Source organism: Sinocyclocheilus rhinocerous, unplaced genomic scaffold, assembly GCF_001515625.1.
Source record: "Sinocyclocheilus rhinocerous isolate Xijiao unplaced genomic scaffold, SAMN03320098_v1.1 scaffold980, whole genome shotgun sequence".
Taxonomy (NCBI): domain Eukaryota; kingdom Metazoa; phylum Chordata; class Actinopteri; order Cypriniformes; family Cyprinidae; genus Sinocyclocheilus; species Sinocyclocheilus rhinocerous.
In genome coordinates this window covers 125,181-142,819 of record NW_015635053.1, presented here as the reverse complement: position 1 = coordinate 142,819, position 17,639 = coordinate 125,181, and the positions used below count along the sequence as shown (strand labels likewise).

Genomic DNA, 17,639 nt, shown 5'->3' with positions numbered 1-17,639 from the left:
CCCAAGAAACCAGATTTTGAGTTTGCTGTCATATTTCTGCCTCTCCAGGACTCTGAACCGTTTTGCCAGCAATCACCGTCATGATGGAGTTTCTGTATTTGCACTGAGGCACAGCTAAATGACATATGCTTATTTTAAAATGACTGCATATAGCACGGCACTTTGTGCAGTAGCAGCTGCACATTTGTGCCCTTTTAAAAGATATATAAAAAAAGGTTTATAAAAATGTAGAACTGAACTGCAGTCTTGTGGAGACATACAGCCGTAAATAAAGACAGTGAATGTAGGGGGAGATGAATAACAGACAGCAAGAAATTACAATTATCAGAAGAAAAAATATATTTCTGTATATATCTGTACATACCCATAACATCTGATTCATATTGCAAATATTACAACACAACACCATAGAAAACAAAAACTATTGATTTGTAATGCATCTAGTGGATTATTTTGTTATTGTAATTTATTTGCATATTGAACAAAAGCTTTATTTTTTTTCCTCTGTATAAGTGGCATTTTATTTTAATTTTTTATTGAAGATCTTTTCTTAAAAGTATTTTAAGGTTTTAAGGTTTAAGGTAAGGTTTTTCAAGTGTGCTATTAGTATACTTCTTTTAAACTAAAAATAGTAAAGTATACTTTTAGTCTACTTTTTATGTACTTCTCAGAAATGGGCTTTATGTACTTCTCAGAAATATACTTAAAATGACATTTAAGTATACTTGACTTATACTTATACTAAATATATTTTAGCTATAATTGTGCTCCTAGAATCCATGTTTTCATTGTTATAATTAAACATTTTAAAACAGTACCTGGAAGAACTAATACTATCACTAATACTAACATCTCTTCACATCTGCTAGGAGTAAGCACTGATAGTCTTATTTTTCTTTACAGCGCCATATAAATGCCTCATTCATTCTCATACGAGCAGTCAGTCTAATTACATCCTGCAACAACAAAAGAGTAGACATCGCCATCTAGCGGTGAAACACAGTCGCTTACTTTCTGTCATTTTATTCATTTCAATACTGACACGGACTAGTGATCAAAAAATGTCTTGTAGAAAACAGATTTTAATAGAGAAAGACTGGGTGTTTTGGCTGATCAGTCAATCATACACAAAGTCATGTCACAAGGATCTCAGCAGAGAGAAAAATTGATCTTGACAGATTTTATTCAGTTGTTGTGTTTCTATAGACCTGGTCTTTTGTCAGTACATTAGGTTATAGATCAGTCCATAAACTGATGCCCAGATACAGACTAAGACAGAGAAATTAAATTAAAACCAGACAAAAAGCTGCCATGTTTATGTGGTTTGTGAAAGTCGCTAGACCACAAGAACAAGACGCTGCCCACATAGGCTACACTTCTTAAAGGAACAGTTCACCCAAAAATGAAAGTTTGCTCAAAATGTACTCACTCTCAGGCCATCCAAGATGTAGATGAGTTTGTTTCTTCATCATAACGGATTAGGAGAAATGTATCATTACATCACTTGCTCACCAATGGATCCTCTGCAGTGAATGGGTGCCGTCAGAATGAGAGTCCAAACAGCTGAAAAAAACATCACAATAATCCAGAAGTGACTCTAGTCCACCAATTAATGTCTTGTGAAGCGATAAGCTGCATGATTGTAAGAAACAAATCCATGGAGTTTTAACGTCTAAACCGTCTTTTCTGGCCAATTTTAATTTTTGGGTGAACTGGTCCATTAAGCAACAAAGCAAGTAACTCCCATCGTTTGTCCCATCACAACCTTTTAATCTCCTTCGCAAGCATTTCATTAATCCATAATCATACATTAAGTCTCTTCCTATTAACACACAAATACAGCTACACTTCTGCTCTAGCTTTTGTACTTCTCAGTTTACTCTTGAAATTAATTAGAGTGGTTCTGTTACTATTATTAGATCCGGTATAATTGCTTGTGCTTTTCCTAATTTGTATGTTGCTCTCAATAAAAGTGACTATAAGTTACAGTAAATGTGTTAAATGTGTTCTCTATCCCTGCGTTCATCTCCTTTTCTTACATATTCTACCTCATTTCATTAATCTGATATAGCAAAGCTCAGCTATCCTCTGTGTGTGAGAGAGAGAGAGTGAGAAAGACAAAATGAGCAAGAGCGAACAGGAATAATGCTGGACAGGCCTCATAAATTGCCTCTATCCAATTAAAAGCGAGATCATACATTACTGTGCAGCAGCTCAGCCAATCAGGAGCCACTGCTGGTGAGTACAGCAGTAAAACATTGAAAGGCTGAGTGAGAAGAGGAAAGATCCTGCATCTATGTTCTCCTCTCCTTCTGCATCAGCTGATCTTCTCTGTGTCCGTTTAGTGTGAATGACACTGGACATCTTTCTCTAAAGGCACAGCAGGAGAGAACATTTTAGGCAATATAGTGTTTTTCTGAGGCTTTTGGCTTGACACCTCTATAAGTTTCTCTTCGGGACATTTGGCACGTATGGTAAGTGGCATTTTAAAATGTTCTGCCTGCATAAAACATCCAGGTTTTTTTATTTACTTGTCTATATGTCTATTTTGCCTTTTTATTAAATACTCAGAAATATGTTCTTATTACAAAATCTGCATAGGTGATTTGGTACTGAGACAGTGCAGATTGGACTGCTGTGTTTACCCAAAATCCAGCATTAGATCATACAGTATATTCCTTTATTACTACAGGTGCATCTCAATAAATTAGAATGTCGTGGAAAAGTTCACCAAGTTATTGAGTACATGTACAGTAAATGAGCATACTTTCCAGAAGGCCAACAATTCATTAAAAATGTTTTTTTTTATTGGTCTTATGGAGTATTCTAATTTGTTGAGATAGTGAGTTGGTGGGTTTTTGTTAAATGTGAGCCAAAATCATCACAATTAAAAGAACCAAAGACTTAAACTACTTCAGTCTGTGTGCATTGAATTTATTTAATACACGAGTTTCACAATTTGAGTTGAATTACTGAAATAAATGAACTTTTCCACGACATTCTAATTTATTGAGATGCACCTGTATACTGAAGGTGAACACAACGATTTTTTGTGATTCGTTTGAAGGATAACTAGGCAGAGTACAACTCTTTGAATGCTTAGTTTTGTAGCTGACAGTACTGGCAGTCATTTTTCCCTGCAGAAATGTTAAAATAGGTGAGGTTAAAGAGAGATTTTATGTGAGAGCAGAAGGATAATTATTGTATGTTTTCGTTATATTAATATAATATTAAACTACACTATGTAATGAATTATAAAAATTGTATTATTAAAACAATGAGAAATAGTATAAGCTATCAACACATTAACAGCTAAAGTAATCAAGGGTTAAATGTTCCTTTTTACAAAAATGATACATTATGTAATGATAGTGAGTGATGCATTGCAAAACCATCAACCACTTTTGTACTTTTGCGCATGTTTATATGCTTTCCGACCAGTAGATGGCGCCATGTCTTATTATAAATGAAGGAAAAATAAACAATGACCAATTAGCAAGTACCACTAGCTCACAATGTTTCTCTGAGACTGATCTGAAACAGCTTTTTAGACCTCAGCTCTTAAATACTTTTTTTTTTTTTTTTAGTTTTGAGGTCATTTATGTGCAACCTAGGCTTAATGGAAAAACATACTTCTACCTACATTTCTGCAAAACTCTAAAAAAATACATACACGTACAACTCACTGCAGTTTCCAGTTAAAATGAACTCTAGTGGAAGTAAAACATTAATTCCTTTACATACGAATTGTGATTACAGAGGCAGATTATTGATTAATTGCACGTTTCCTTACACAATACTATGTTATCACCTCAAACCACTTTTATCATAGTGGATGATGAAATACTATGTTATCACCTCAAACCACTTTATCATAGTGGATGAATTTTTAATTAATACATTCTGACATTTGCATTACATTAACGGCTCCATATCTGTGGATTTCTGACATGGTAAACTTGCTCGGTAGCGCACCTGGTACAGCATTGCTTGTGATGTGAAGTTCTAAGAGTCCCACTGATCATGAAAGAGCTCAAAGACCTGTAGAAGCAAGCTAAAATGGCATGCTGGCTTGAGCAAAATAATTTTTATCCTGCATTTGCTTTTGTTAACACTATCGGTTAGGTTTAGGGTCGGGTTTAGTGTAGGTCGTACAATATCTTTAAATGCAATAGAGCATTAAACTTCAGTGCCACTCACTGGACATTTCATTTCCGATGTTTTTTTATGATGACACTCCAGGTACATTTTTTTCCAATTAGCCTGGGTTGTCTAAATGCTAGTGTGCGCCTAAAAGTTCTATGTAAATGAACCATTCACTAATGGACGTGTCCAAATAAAATGCTTTTTTGGAATGATACTGCCCCTCCCTCTTAAAGTCCCCATGAAATCAAAATTAAAGTTTTTTGGGTGTTAGTATCAATATATTAGTCTTAAGGTTATCTATAAGGCAGTGTGCTCCAAAACAGTGACAAAATTCGCATTTAGAAGATATAAGCTTTCAAAGCTTGCAGTTCGTCACTTCCGCCAAAAACGGCTCAACGATTTTTTTTGACGTCACATCGTACTTCAGCTTCTCAACTTTCTGTCCAATCAAACGCTCTCTAGAATCCGAAGCGCCCGCCCCCTACACTATAAAATATACGCTGAAGCCGCTGCTGAAATCGGTCATTGTCCACAGAATTAGTATTTTCTGTACAGTGAATGGCACGTAGTGCACTATATAGGGGACAGGGAACGATTCAAACAGTGTAAATATGCTTTCCATTGAGGAAAAAAGAAGTCTGGTTTCGCGCTGTGTCACGCTAACCACCGCACACACACTCTGCTCCGGTACAGAGACACGATAGCACGGAGCGGATCACATGCGCGAGTCGGCGCAGACCACAAAATGTATCGGAGCTATTTGAATTCTACACAGAATACTATATTTTATAGCAATATGGATGAGATTGTGGCTGGCATACCCTGTCAAATGCGGCTTTACGGAGCTCAACGGCTCTGAACGGCTCTAGCGCAAGCTGTGATATAAACGAACGCTATTGGTTACTTTAAAAAGGGGCGGGGCTGAGATATGTCCCGCCCTGTCTTCCTGTTTCAGTTAAAATGACGTCAACACAAAGTAACGCTGTGTAATTCTGAGTAGCATAGCAAATATCAAATCATGGGGGACTTCGCAGTACTCTTGCTAAAGCTTCCTTGTTTCCTCCAGCCTTGAGAAACTGATTTAACTAAAGGCCATTGGTTATTTCTTTTTTAAAAATGTCATGTCCTTCGAAATGTCCTGCCCCTACTCCAATAGCAAACACATCAATACCAGAAAGAAAAGTGCACTGTTCGATTTCATGCGGTCATTAAAGGCCTTAAACAATACAAATGAGGTAATGGGAGTCAACAAGGCAAGAAGTTTGAGCTCATTACAGATTTTAATTAAAACATTCAGCTAAATCTGCCCCAACTAATCCATGTGTGATGGGCAATCGATTCATTACAGCACAAGTACAACCGGTCTTCATGCTGGGCTTGTTGACAAGCTGATTAATCTTAGGGCGGCAGAGGTGTACTGTGCGAGTTGCTACATTAGGGGGAGTGTGTAGGGCTATGTGTGTATGTTTTTTCTGTTCATAGTGTGCATGTGAACATGAGAGAGTGGTGTTGTGTAAGCAGTGTAAAGGAGAGGAAAGTGTGAGACTATAATGTAGGACAGAAGAAAGAGGGAGGAGCGTGTGTTGGAGACTGAGAGAATGCTACAGGAACATAAAAACCGAGGGGCTCTGTGGGTGAGCATGAGAGAGAGAGGAGATGATGGAGTGGGTGTGCTGAAAGCTTCGAGCACTGCGGTATGTTGCAGCGCCCAGCCCCCATTGAGAGTGCAGCATACACACTTCAAACATTACTCTTATTCCTGTGTTTATCATACCCGTGTGTTCTTCTGTGTGATATTCATGACTCGTTTAACCACACCCGTGCGGTACATCAGAAATACTATTCCTGTCCTCTGAGAGCTTCGCTCAAACTGATGCGGTGTCGTGTGGTCGGTTTTGATATACGGGATGATGTCCCCTGTCAAAACTGCATGTTCTCTTCTCTGAATGGCTGTCAGATGCTTTCTCATTCTTTGATTGCACTGAAGGGATATTAAAAGTTTCATTAAACAAAACTGTCTTCCAGATGAATAATCGCAAACATTTCTGCACCAGATTAGATCCATGGAAAATTAGGTTACAATTTCAATATTTTGTACTAAGTACTCTGTTCTGTCGTCCTACTCAGTGCCAGAGTAAAGGTGAAAACAGTGCATTGCTTCTTGTACAAGCTCATTTAAATGTGCTTTCAAAGGGCCATAAATGGAAAGCAGCCCTTAATATAACGTCAATATTTCAACATTACATTAGATTATCTAACATGTGAATGCATCACTTCAGATTTGCAAGATCATCAGATTCAAAACAAGCATGGGTAGCATTTGAGAAGCATTACTCATGCTTTTTCTCCTATCAACTCAAATCAGTAAATATTAACTGAATGTACTGTATGTTGTATAAACACCAGTTGTATTTTGTTTGTCATCATTGGTGCTGAAAGTTTGAATATAGGCAATTTAATGAATTATTGAAAGGAATATAGTTGAAAGCTTGAAATATAACCTAAATATCTAAAAAATATATATTGATTCATAAGGCCTGTCATAGCTCAGAAACAGTTATAGTGAGAAACACTTATAGGAAATGTATTATATCAATCCAAGGACTCCAAGAAACAATTGCAAAACTGCCAAGCCATGTTTCACAAGGTCTGTGAAACTATGATAGGCAGCAGGGTGTACAGTTGACACATTTTCCTTTTGAACTCGGTTCAAATATATTTGTTCTATGATATAACAGAATCTGGCTCAGACTGCATTGTCAGAATGAAATGTGTTTATGTGTGTAAAATATCTCGTGCCTTGGACCCAATTATTGCACAAAAATAGCTGGTCTGGATTTTTGTAATACTTTAGTGTAATAATTTTATATATATATATATATATATACTGTATATATATATATATTATTATAGTTAAATATGCAAATAAGCAGACAATATACACTGTATTGTTTATTATAATTTATTTATTACTAATATCTGAAAAATAATAGTATCTACAGACATGATTCAGAAATAAAGTGGAATATACATGCTGGTGGATATCTAGCTCGTACCTGGTTTGAAGGTGAACCGTTTCACCCTGACTCCTGTAAATTATTTATAGTCAACCAATCAGATTGAAATATTTTTATCCCACTCTTGCCATGTTCCTGTGCAATATGCATCAGCTACACCTTAGACAATAACAGACAAGGGAAAACATCCGAGGTGTACGAGCAACAGAGATACATTTTTATTGAGCTGACTAAGTAGAAATAGCATCCAAATCCTTGACTTACTGAACTTAATGTTTTTTACAGCTTGAATTTATACAGTTAGGCCCATATATATTTGGACACTGAGACAATTTTCATAATTTCGGCTCTGTATCCCATCAGAGCAGAATTAATCAAGATGAAATTGAAGTACAGACTTTAAGCTTTAATTCAAGGTGTTGAACAAAAATATAACATAAAATGCTTAGGAATTACAACCATTTTTATACACAGTCCCCCCATTGTCAGGGGCTCAAATGTAATTGGACAAATAAATATAATTATAAATAAAATGTTCATTTTTAATATTTTGTTGAGAATCCTTTGCAGGCAGTGACTGTCTTAAGTCTGGAACTCATGGACATCAGCAGAGACTGGGTTTCCTCCTTTGTGATGCTTTGCCAGGCCTTTACTGCAGCTGACTTCAGTTGTTTGTTTGTGGGTCTTTCTGCCTTTAGTTTTGTCTTCAGCGAGTGAAATGCTGCTCAATCGGGTTGAGATCAGGAGATTGACTTGGCCATTGAAGAATTTTCCACGTTTTTACCTTCAAAATCTCCTGGGTTGCTTTTGCTGTATGTTTTAGGTCATCGTCCATTTGTACTGTGAAGCGCAGTCCAATCAACTTTGCTGCATTTGGCTGAATCTGGGCATGAGGTATATCTCATACACTTCAGAATTCTTCCGGCTGCTTCTGTTTCTGTCTGAAACAGCTTTTGAGTCCCTTGAAAAAGCGGGGAGGTACATATTAAAAAGCTGTAATTCCTTAAACTTTCCGCCAATTTTGATGAGAATACCCTCAAATTAAAGCTCAGAGTGTGCACTTTAAAATATGTTTTGGTCACAAGCTAAAATAATAAAAATTGTGCCTGTGTCTAAATATATATGGACCTAACTGTAAATGTAACTAGAAGACCTTTTCTCTGATCTACATCAATACCTATTATCCTACAGATTTAATAATATTTTTTGCATTCCTGTCATGTAAAGATGCAAAAAAAATGCAAAGCTCAACTACATAATCAAACCTAACAGGGACAACAGTTTGGAATAATTGCATCATTTACAGCCAGATGTATTGACGAACAGCTGCTGTAATTAGCCAGTGTGAGACAGTACGGTCTGAGCTCACATGGGTTAAACGCTCTCGCCCAGGCATTAGCCGGGGAGTATTCAGTAGTTCCCCTTCATGATGCAATGCTTGAAGCTTTATGTATGTGTGCAGCAGCAGAGTGTTTTCAGACAAGCTTGAATTGCAGCCTTATTTCTTGTTATGGTGTTGTAAGAAGAGCGGAGAATTAAAGGAGGGAGTGAGAGAGAGGGGGAAGAATTTAATCAAATTTAGACCTCCAAGAAGAGAAGAGAAAGACAGAAAGAGGAGGAGGAAGAGATAGAGGAACAGGGAGTTGTGGCAGGACAAACTGCAGGCAACACTGAAAATGCTGCAGTGAGCTGCATAATTAATCCAAAGGGAAGGCAGGGGGAGGAGTCAAGGGCGGGGCTTAGCGCAAGCAGGACTGAGCACTGCTGTGCTCCTCTGATGCTTCGCTATTACTCTATTCCCTTTGTACTTTAGGCTGTTGTGTTCATCTGTGATATTGGGAGGAGGTTACAGACAGAGGAAGACATCGCTGCTCTTCTGCCATCGATTCATATTCAAGAGATGACAGGATTCTCGAAGAGTACAGGGTGTCCTCTGCATGTCTGTGGCAATGCAGCTCATTTTGTGCATCCCAAATCATTCAGATTCTCTCAATCACACTAAACGGATTCATGCATTAATTTAGCCAGGAATAAAATGGCTGATTTCCAGTAAAGCAGTACTGAGTGATTGAACGCAGCCTACAGAGAATCTTAAAAGCAGTTCTGCTCTGCTGTGAAAATGAAAAGAGAAAGAAAGGAAGAATGGTATGTTATGGAACTAGCTGAAAAACATTGAAGGGGCTAACAAGCTTTGCAAGGTCAGAGCTGCTCCCATTTGTGCTGCTTTTTTTTATAATATATAAGCTTAAACATCTTACGTGAACTTCAGTTGACCTGCGATGGAGCACAATAGCAGGACTTTCTGATGTTTGTACATTTTAAAAGTCATGCCAAGGGCAGTGACTGTATTCTTACAGTTTATTTAAGATAAATCAATCATACTGTGGTTTCTTAATAGAAGCATAAAGAGTAGTTCCACCTATATAGTGTCAATAAAGGAAACCTTTTCTCTTTTAGAATAAATAAAATTTTATTCAATTAGACATTTATCACAGCATACAGCAATTTCTGTAACTAGATGACAAAACAACTTAAAAAAATAAAATGTATTATTATTATTATTATTATTATTACATTATCATTTAATTGCAAACTACTGCTTTTACTGTTTTATCTCAATTATATAAGATGACAAAAACATAGATTTTTCTTTAATAATAAAAAATAATAAAAATTTAAAAATACCTTTTTTAACATCTACGTCACATCATTTGAACATGCTAAGTTATATATATGAATATGAACATCATGAACACTTTTTTATAGAAAACTATTATGTGTACTGTCTTCATGTGAGTGTACAGACTTAAAATGACTGCTGACATTTTATAACTTTATATGTAAACCTTTTTAAATCAACACCAACCCACTGAATTCACCTTTAAGCCTTCATTTCATTGTAAACTGTTTCTCTCTTCTGTTTTTTTTATGAAATGATGGTGAGAACAGGTTTAAACAAGACTTGAACATGCAGTGGCTGCATGAGCATCAAAGCTCATTGCATCTGAACACAAGATACTTCAACAGCTTAAGTATTTGATCATTACACACTTCAGCTGTTATTAGTACTCCAGTGGAGTGAGAGGTGTCTGAGGACTGCTCAATAACCTAACAGTGATGTTGTGCTGGCTTTATGTCATATGGTGCTGTGGATTAGTATCCATTTTGGTGTCAAAGAAAGAGCTTCACTGTTAGCCTTTCAGCTTCATGCAGGTTAACCTTTCTGTGCTCTCATAGCCACTTTTCACATCCCTACAGAGTGGCTACAGATGAACTTCATGAAGTGCCACCAGAGATGCTTGATTCTCTGCTTCAGTACCATGTGCTGTTTTTTTGGCTGCTGGCCTTGGTGCTGAATTTACAAAGAAACCAGCCTGGCTCTTTAAAGACCTTTAACGACAGACCTGTTGTGAGCTCTGTTTATTGATAAAGACTGTTAATCGATAGTATATGCTTTTGTTAAAGCCAATGTTTTGTATTGAGTGCAACAGTCAGCTTCCAGAAATAAAAATGCCATTCATTTTCTCCATAGAGAGATTGATTTTTACCAAAAACTTTTAAACCTTTAAAGGCAGACCTACTGTGAGCTCTGAGGCTGCTGATGCTATATGCTTTTGTTGAAGCAATCAGTACACATTATTTTAACTTGTGTTTTAAATAATCCTATTTTACAGCAGAATCCATGGTGAAAAACTACATTACCCATGATGCCGTAAAGGAAACAGAGAGTACCAATCAGAGAGTACCAAAAAGAGTGCTGAGCTCCGCCCACTCCCATGAAGCACAGTAAATGACACTTAAATACACAAATATTTCAATATATATATATATATATATATATATATATATATATATGCATATTTTGCATTACACTTAAAATATATTGTTTCTATATATACAATCAACAGCTTTAATTGATAGTTAAATATTTTTCCAACGTTTTTAATTTGATTCTGTCGTTCACAATGGTTCATGGGATTGTGGTTCTTTCCCTCATTAAAGCCGGCAAGAAAACAGTCTTGTACCTTTGTCTTTGTGTCCGATTTTAAAAAATTTTTATTTAGATTTTTTTTTGCTTTAAATCAAAGTTTGTAATCTTGTGATTCACCTCATAGCTGGTTGGGTTGGTTCAGAGCTTGTAACGCTTTACCCACATTTTGTTTAAAATCCCTATTGGAAAAATGAATATAAAAAAATACCAGCACCACTAAAAAAGTGGGTGGACATTAATGCACTGTATAGCAGAATTGGTGGTGAAAAACTACATTACCCATTATGCTATATGAAAATTCCACCAATCAGAGAGTCAAGATCTCGCATGAACTCCTGCTGGCATGAAGCACTGTGAATGACGTAATCGAGTCGGGCAAAACAATCACATTGAAATCCATCACAAGACCTGTTATACTATACATTAATAATACAAAGATTCATAGTAGCCTCTCGGTAATAGACCTCTATATACTGCACTTTCAAAATGATTTAAGTTTAGATATTGACCATTTGGTGTAAGGGCGCCGCAGAAGTGCATTAAAGTCAAGACAGAGGTTTTTTGTGCTGAAGTAAATTTGCTCCACATCCACCATCTGCTGTCTGCCAGAGAGTGGACGTGTGAGGCAGGAAAGTGCAAAGGAATCATTGATCAAAGCTGCTGTTTACTTCTAGTGTAGAGCAAGAGCAAACCTACAAAAGAGCAAGAGAGAGAGAGAGAGAGTCTGGCCTCCCAAGATATGAATGCCAAATGAGGCCTGTACTCAGAGCAGTCCTGCCTTTTCAACACTGTAAACACTTCAAACACTGCACTGAAGTGCAGTGAAACAATAAGTATGTTCACAGACCAGAATTTCATAGAAAACTGGAGATTTTTGACTTGAGGCAACATAGGCCCCAATTTACTTCAAGCAAAATCAAAGAACAAACTGCTGCGACGTAATTTCAAACAAAACCAGGCCAAAACAAAACTCATCAGGAGTTCAAAACTTCAAAAGTGAAATTTCCGAAAAAATTTGCTCCACCTGGTAAATACCTTTAGAACTCCCATTGGTTTGTGGAGATTATGTAATAAGTAGGTGTGGCTCTGGGGCTCCGCCTTCTTTGACATGGAAATTTTCTCTGGTTGCCAACTTAGTGGTTTAGTGACTTTTTCGCCCCATTTAGTGATTTTGAAGCAACTAGCAAAAAATCTAGTGACTTTTTGGACGAACATTAGCTACTTTCTGAGACTCGCCAGTATTGTGCCATGAGTGTGAGGTTTTGCTTTCTTGGCACAGACATACCTCTGTCTGACATTCTGTTGCTTCTAACTTTCTATCTGAATGATTATTTTTACAGTGCAGCCGTTGTTTTTAAGTTTATGCAGACAATGTCTCCGCTATAAGTCAGGGTAAATTTATAGTGCAGCACGGCAGCTTGAAAATGGCTTGCAAGTGACTGCTGGTAGTCTTTGGTTGCATTTCAGTCACTATTTCATATTTGTTCTGTTGTCTGACAACAGAAACAGAAAAATATGTAAATGAGAACAGCTTTATTGAGAATATGGATGCATTAAACACAGTATGTGAGCACAAAGAGTAGGAGCAAAGCAAACAGATGCAAATGGGTGACATTTAGCACCATAAATATGCAAAGTAGCATATGACATAATTTAGTGACATTTCGATCAGACTTTAGCTGCTTTCCATTGAAAATAGTTGGAGACAGTAGGTTTATTTTTCTGTTCAGTCCATCGAGGTCAGACACGAGTAAATGCTTGAACACACTGGAGAGCAACTTTATAGTCAAAATTGTAATTGAAAGTGAAATATACTTTCACATTTAGTACTGTACAATATATTTCTTTAAAGCAAGCAGCTTAAAGTGCAATATAAATAAACGTAACGTGACTTGACTGCCGAATTGCAGAGCTGATGCAAACATTTTCCACATCACTATGATCCGATGCTTTCTTAACAGCTGTTTTCTCACCTCTGTCGTTTTTGTTGTGTTTATTTTGTTATTAAGAGGAAAGCATGCAGCACATATTCACATATTCATCCAAACACCACTGTGAGTAGCATGTGCGGCGTCAGGGTGTATGCTACCAATAAACGACTGCTCAGGTATTTCCGACTTCTTTTTACACCTGAGTGAAAAATTTTAATCTTCACAGTGAGTATAGCCAAACAGAGAGTGTAGGAAACACGTAAAAAATTAATAATGAAATGTTTACAGAGCCATCAAAAAACACCCAAATGGAAAGGCATTGAATTGACAAATTGAATATGGAAAGACTTCAGCACATTGTCTGCCCTCCTTTGCTTATATGACTAATAGAGCGAGAAAGTGTTCTTTCAGCAGAGAAATTATAAATCGAGAAGTTATTGGAAAAATAATTTCCCCTTTAAAGGGTGTTTTTACACTGCCATCAGCTGCATTATTTCATAAGTCATATTAAATTGAAATTCTGCACCAGTGAAGTGTACGATTCTTTTAGCGAGTACAACATAAATAAATGTCACAGAAATCACTGGTGGCTCCACTCAACATGACAATAAACATAAACATGGAGATGTTATAGAATAATTGAAGTCTCCCTACAAGCATTTAACTACTGTCCTATATGTGTGATATCACAAACTACTAGTTTAACTGGAAAATCAGCTGACAATTCACACTAAACAATGTATGTCATTTGCGTATTTGCCGAATTGAGGCGCTATCCACATTCTCCCTGAGGGCCTCATGTCATTTGGCTTTAAAGCTCACAGCAGTTCACCTCAAGAGGCTGATACCACCACAATTACCACATGGCTGCTAACTGAGAATCGATTAGTCCTGTCCTTTCCTTTCCTGGCCTTGATTGATTGTTGATTCAACTCCAAGATTACAGAGCCATGTGTAATTTGGTGATAAACATTGACACCTCGGAAATGACTGCAGGTGTGTGTGTGTGTGTGTGGTGGGTTATTTGTGTGATTGTGCACCTGCATACAGCATACAAAGTGAAAACTGAAGTTTAAGTAGCTTTTTTTTTTTAAATCAACCTTGAAAATAATTTTAATCAACATGACCTTTATTTTGGCTGATTTGGTCATTTTAAATCCTTATTACTATTATTTTTACCTGGCTTTGTGTCTTCATGGGAACAGATTTGGAGAAACATTACATCACTTGCTCACCAATGGATGCTCAGCAGTGAATGGGTGCCGTCAGAATGAGAGCCCAAACAGCTGATAAAAACATCACAATGATCCACAAGTAATCCACACGACTCCAGCCCATCAATTAATATCTGGTGAAGTGAAAAGATGTGTGTTTGTAAGAAACAAATCCATCATTAGATGTTTTTAACTTCAGACTGTTGCTTTCGGCTGAAATACGAGTCCTCAATCCATATTATTTCTCTCCAGTGAAAAAGATTATCTCATCTGAATCGGGAGAAAAATATGAAAACGTCACGTTAGAATACGTTAGAAACGTCACTTTTCACTTCACAAGATGTTAATTGATGGACTGGAGTCCATGGATTACTTAATACAAGTGTGGATTACTTGTGGATTATTGTGATGTTTTTATCAGCTTTTTGGACTCTTATTCTGACGGCACCCATTCACTGCAGAGGATCCACTGGTGAGCAACTGATGTAATGCTGCATTTCTCCAAAACTGTTCCAATAAAGAAACAAACTCATTTACATCTTGGATGAGTAAACATTTTCAAATTTTTTTGGCAAATTTTCATTTTGGATGAACCATAATAAACTGACAAAATATTTTTATTTTTATATGCGGTTTGGAGAGACTGGGCAATACAAAATGAACAATAAAAAGTATAAAACTGCACATGAATGAAATATTTATCTTGCTATATTCTTTAGACTAGCAGAATTATGTGAAACAATAACTTTATTATGCCTAAGGCTTTAAGATAAGCCTTGCCTTTTCTCATAACTTAAGGCTGGGATGAATACAAATTTTGTTTAAAGAAAACAAATATGCCTTGATATCTGCATTGTAAATAATGTGGCCTTCATTATTTACAATGCAGATATTAAGGCATTTGTATATTCCCAGTAGACCACAGCTAGTCATGACTACGACACTAAAAAAATTATCCAAGCATCTTGCAGAACAACAATAAAGACCAGTTGATATAAATGTCATACTGTAATATGTTTAAAGAAAACACATTTGACTGAGACAGATTAAAAAAACTACTAAAACTGTCATTGAGTCTGTTCCTCATGTCCCTTTTCTGCAGTGAAAAATAGAAATCATAACAGCCATTTATAACAGCTTTCAGAAATACAAAGCAACAGAACTGAACACAGCTGTATATTAAATGATGCTCACTCACATGAGATGAAGACTCCTGTCATCCGGTCGTCTGATAAAAGCAGTTTAAATTTACATTAACCGGGTCATTTCATGGGGGCAGACACGTTAATGTCACATGACCAGCTGAATACTTCTCATTTTACTGTCCAATGGCTTTGGACCTTTTTCCGAACATAAACAAAATACTGACTGCACATAAAACATAACGACAATAGTCTATTTTCTTTTGTAAATAATTCTCAATTATATATTTAAACAAAACATCCTGCAAAAACAGATCCTGTCGCATATTCAAAAGCCTGAAGGGCTAAAGGTTAATACTCACTGTCAGTTAGTCATACTGCATTACTTTCACTGTTCGCCTCTGGGAAAGATTATAATAATTTGCATTTAAGTAAGAAAAGACAAAGCATGTGCTTATGCAGAAGATGAAAACTGAATCTATTTTAGATTATTAAGTGTCACGGTACACTCACAGTGATCCCGGTGTTCAAAGGTGAATCAGCCAGAGAAACATAACTACATTCAAATCTGCAGGACTCTCTTCAACTCAAAAGAAGATATTTTGGAAAGTGTTTCAGTGTTTATTTATCCATACAATGAAAGTCAAAAGGTTCCAGTGTTGTTGTGCTGTTGGACCTTACTGACTTTTATTGTATAGGCAAAAACAGTTGAAACATCAGACTCAATTTTTAAAGGACAAATTTGTTTTGTAAACTGTTTTTATATATTCTTATACAGTGGCATGCGAAAGTATTCATACCCCTTCGTTTATTTCACATTTTGTTATGTTGCAGCCTTATGTTAAACTGCTTTAAATTACTTTTTTCCCCACATTAATCTACACTACATACACCATAATTACAAAGCAAAAACAGAACTGTAACAACTTTGTAAATTTATTACAAATAAAAAACTGAAATAAGTACATTGCATAAGTATTCTATGTATTATATGAGTATAACTCATTGCTTAGCTGAAGCACCTTAAGAGCCTCAAGTCTTCCAAGTGTGTTTTCATGCGTCTTCACTGAGGAGAGGATTGAGTTTGGCCACATCGCCATAAAGCCCAGATCGGAGTGTTGCAGTGATGTTTGTCCTTCTGTTGATTTCTGCCATCTGCATGTATGATCATGGAGCTCAACTCACTACATACACCATAATTACAAAGCAAAAACAGAACTGTAACAACTTTGTAAATTTATTACAAATAAAAAACTGAAATAAGTACATTGCATAAGTATTCTATGTATTATATGAGTATAACTCATTGCTTAGCTGAAGCACCTTAAGAGCCTCAAGTCTTTTTGAGTATGATGCGACAAGCTTTGCACATCAGCATTTGGCAATTATCTGTCATTCTTCTCCTCGCCTGTTCACCTCTCAAGCTCTGTCAGGTTGGATGGGGTCTGGCAGATGCACATTTTCAGGTTTCTCCAGAAATATTTGATTGGGTTCAATCCCAGGCTCTGGATGGTGCACTCAAGGACATTCACAGAGTTGTCTATAAGCCACTCTTGCTGTGTGCTTAGGGTCATTGTCCTTTTGGAAGGTGAACCTTCTGCCCAGTCTGAGGTTCTGAAAGCTCTGGACTAGGTTTTCATTAAGGCTATCTCAATATTTTGGTGCATTGAGCTTTTTTTTCTACTCTGACGAGTCACTCAGTCCCTGCCGCTGAAAAACAGCCCCACAGCATGAGGCTGCTACCAGCACACTTTACTTTTGGGATGGTACTCTGCAGGTGATGAGCAGTGCTTGGTTTCCTTCAAACATGATGCTCAGAATCGAGGTTCATCAGACCAGAGAATCCGGTTTCTCACAGTTTGAGGGTCCTTTAGGTGCTTTTTTTTGCAAATTCCAAGTGTGTTTTCATGCGTCTTCACTGAGGAGAGGATTGAGTTTGGCCACATCGCCATAAAGCCCAGATCGGAGTGTTGCAGTGATGTTTGTCCTTCTGTTGATTTCTGCCATCTGCATGTATGATCATGGAGCTCAACTAGAGTGACCATCAGCTTCTTGGGCACCAGTCTAGACAAGGCCCTTCTCCATCAGTTGAGTTATAGTTGTTTCAAACGTCTTCCATTATGGATAATGGAGGCTACATGCTTCTGTGAACCTCCAATGCAGCAGAATTTTTTCTGAACTCTTCCCCAGATGTGTGG

At 36.8% G+C, this 17,639-nt stretch overlaps 1 protein-coding gene across 1 annotated transcript in view; it reads left to right on the top strand.

Moving 5' to 3' along the window:
- The first annotated feature begins 2,285 nt into the window (after nt 1–2,285).
- Nucleotides 2,286–17,639, top strand: part of syt2a (synaptotagmin IIa) — a 78,828-nt gene continuing 63,474 nt past the window's right edge. The window contains exon 1 of the mRNA XM_016560737.1: nt 2,286–2,474. The gene's annotated coding sequence lies outside the window, so the exon portion shown is untranslated. The remainder of the gene's footprint in view (nt 2,475–17,639) is intronic.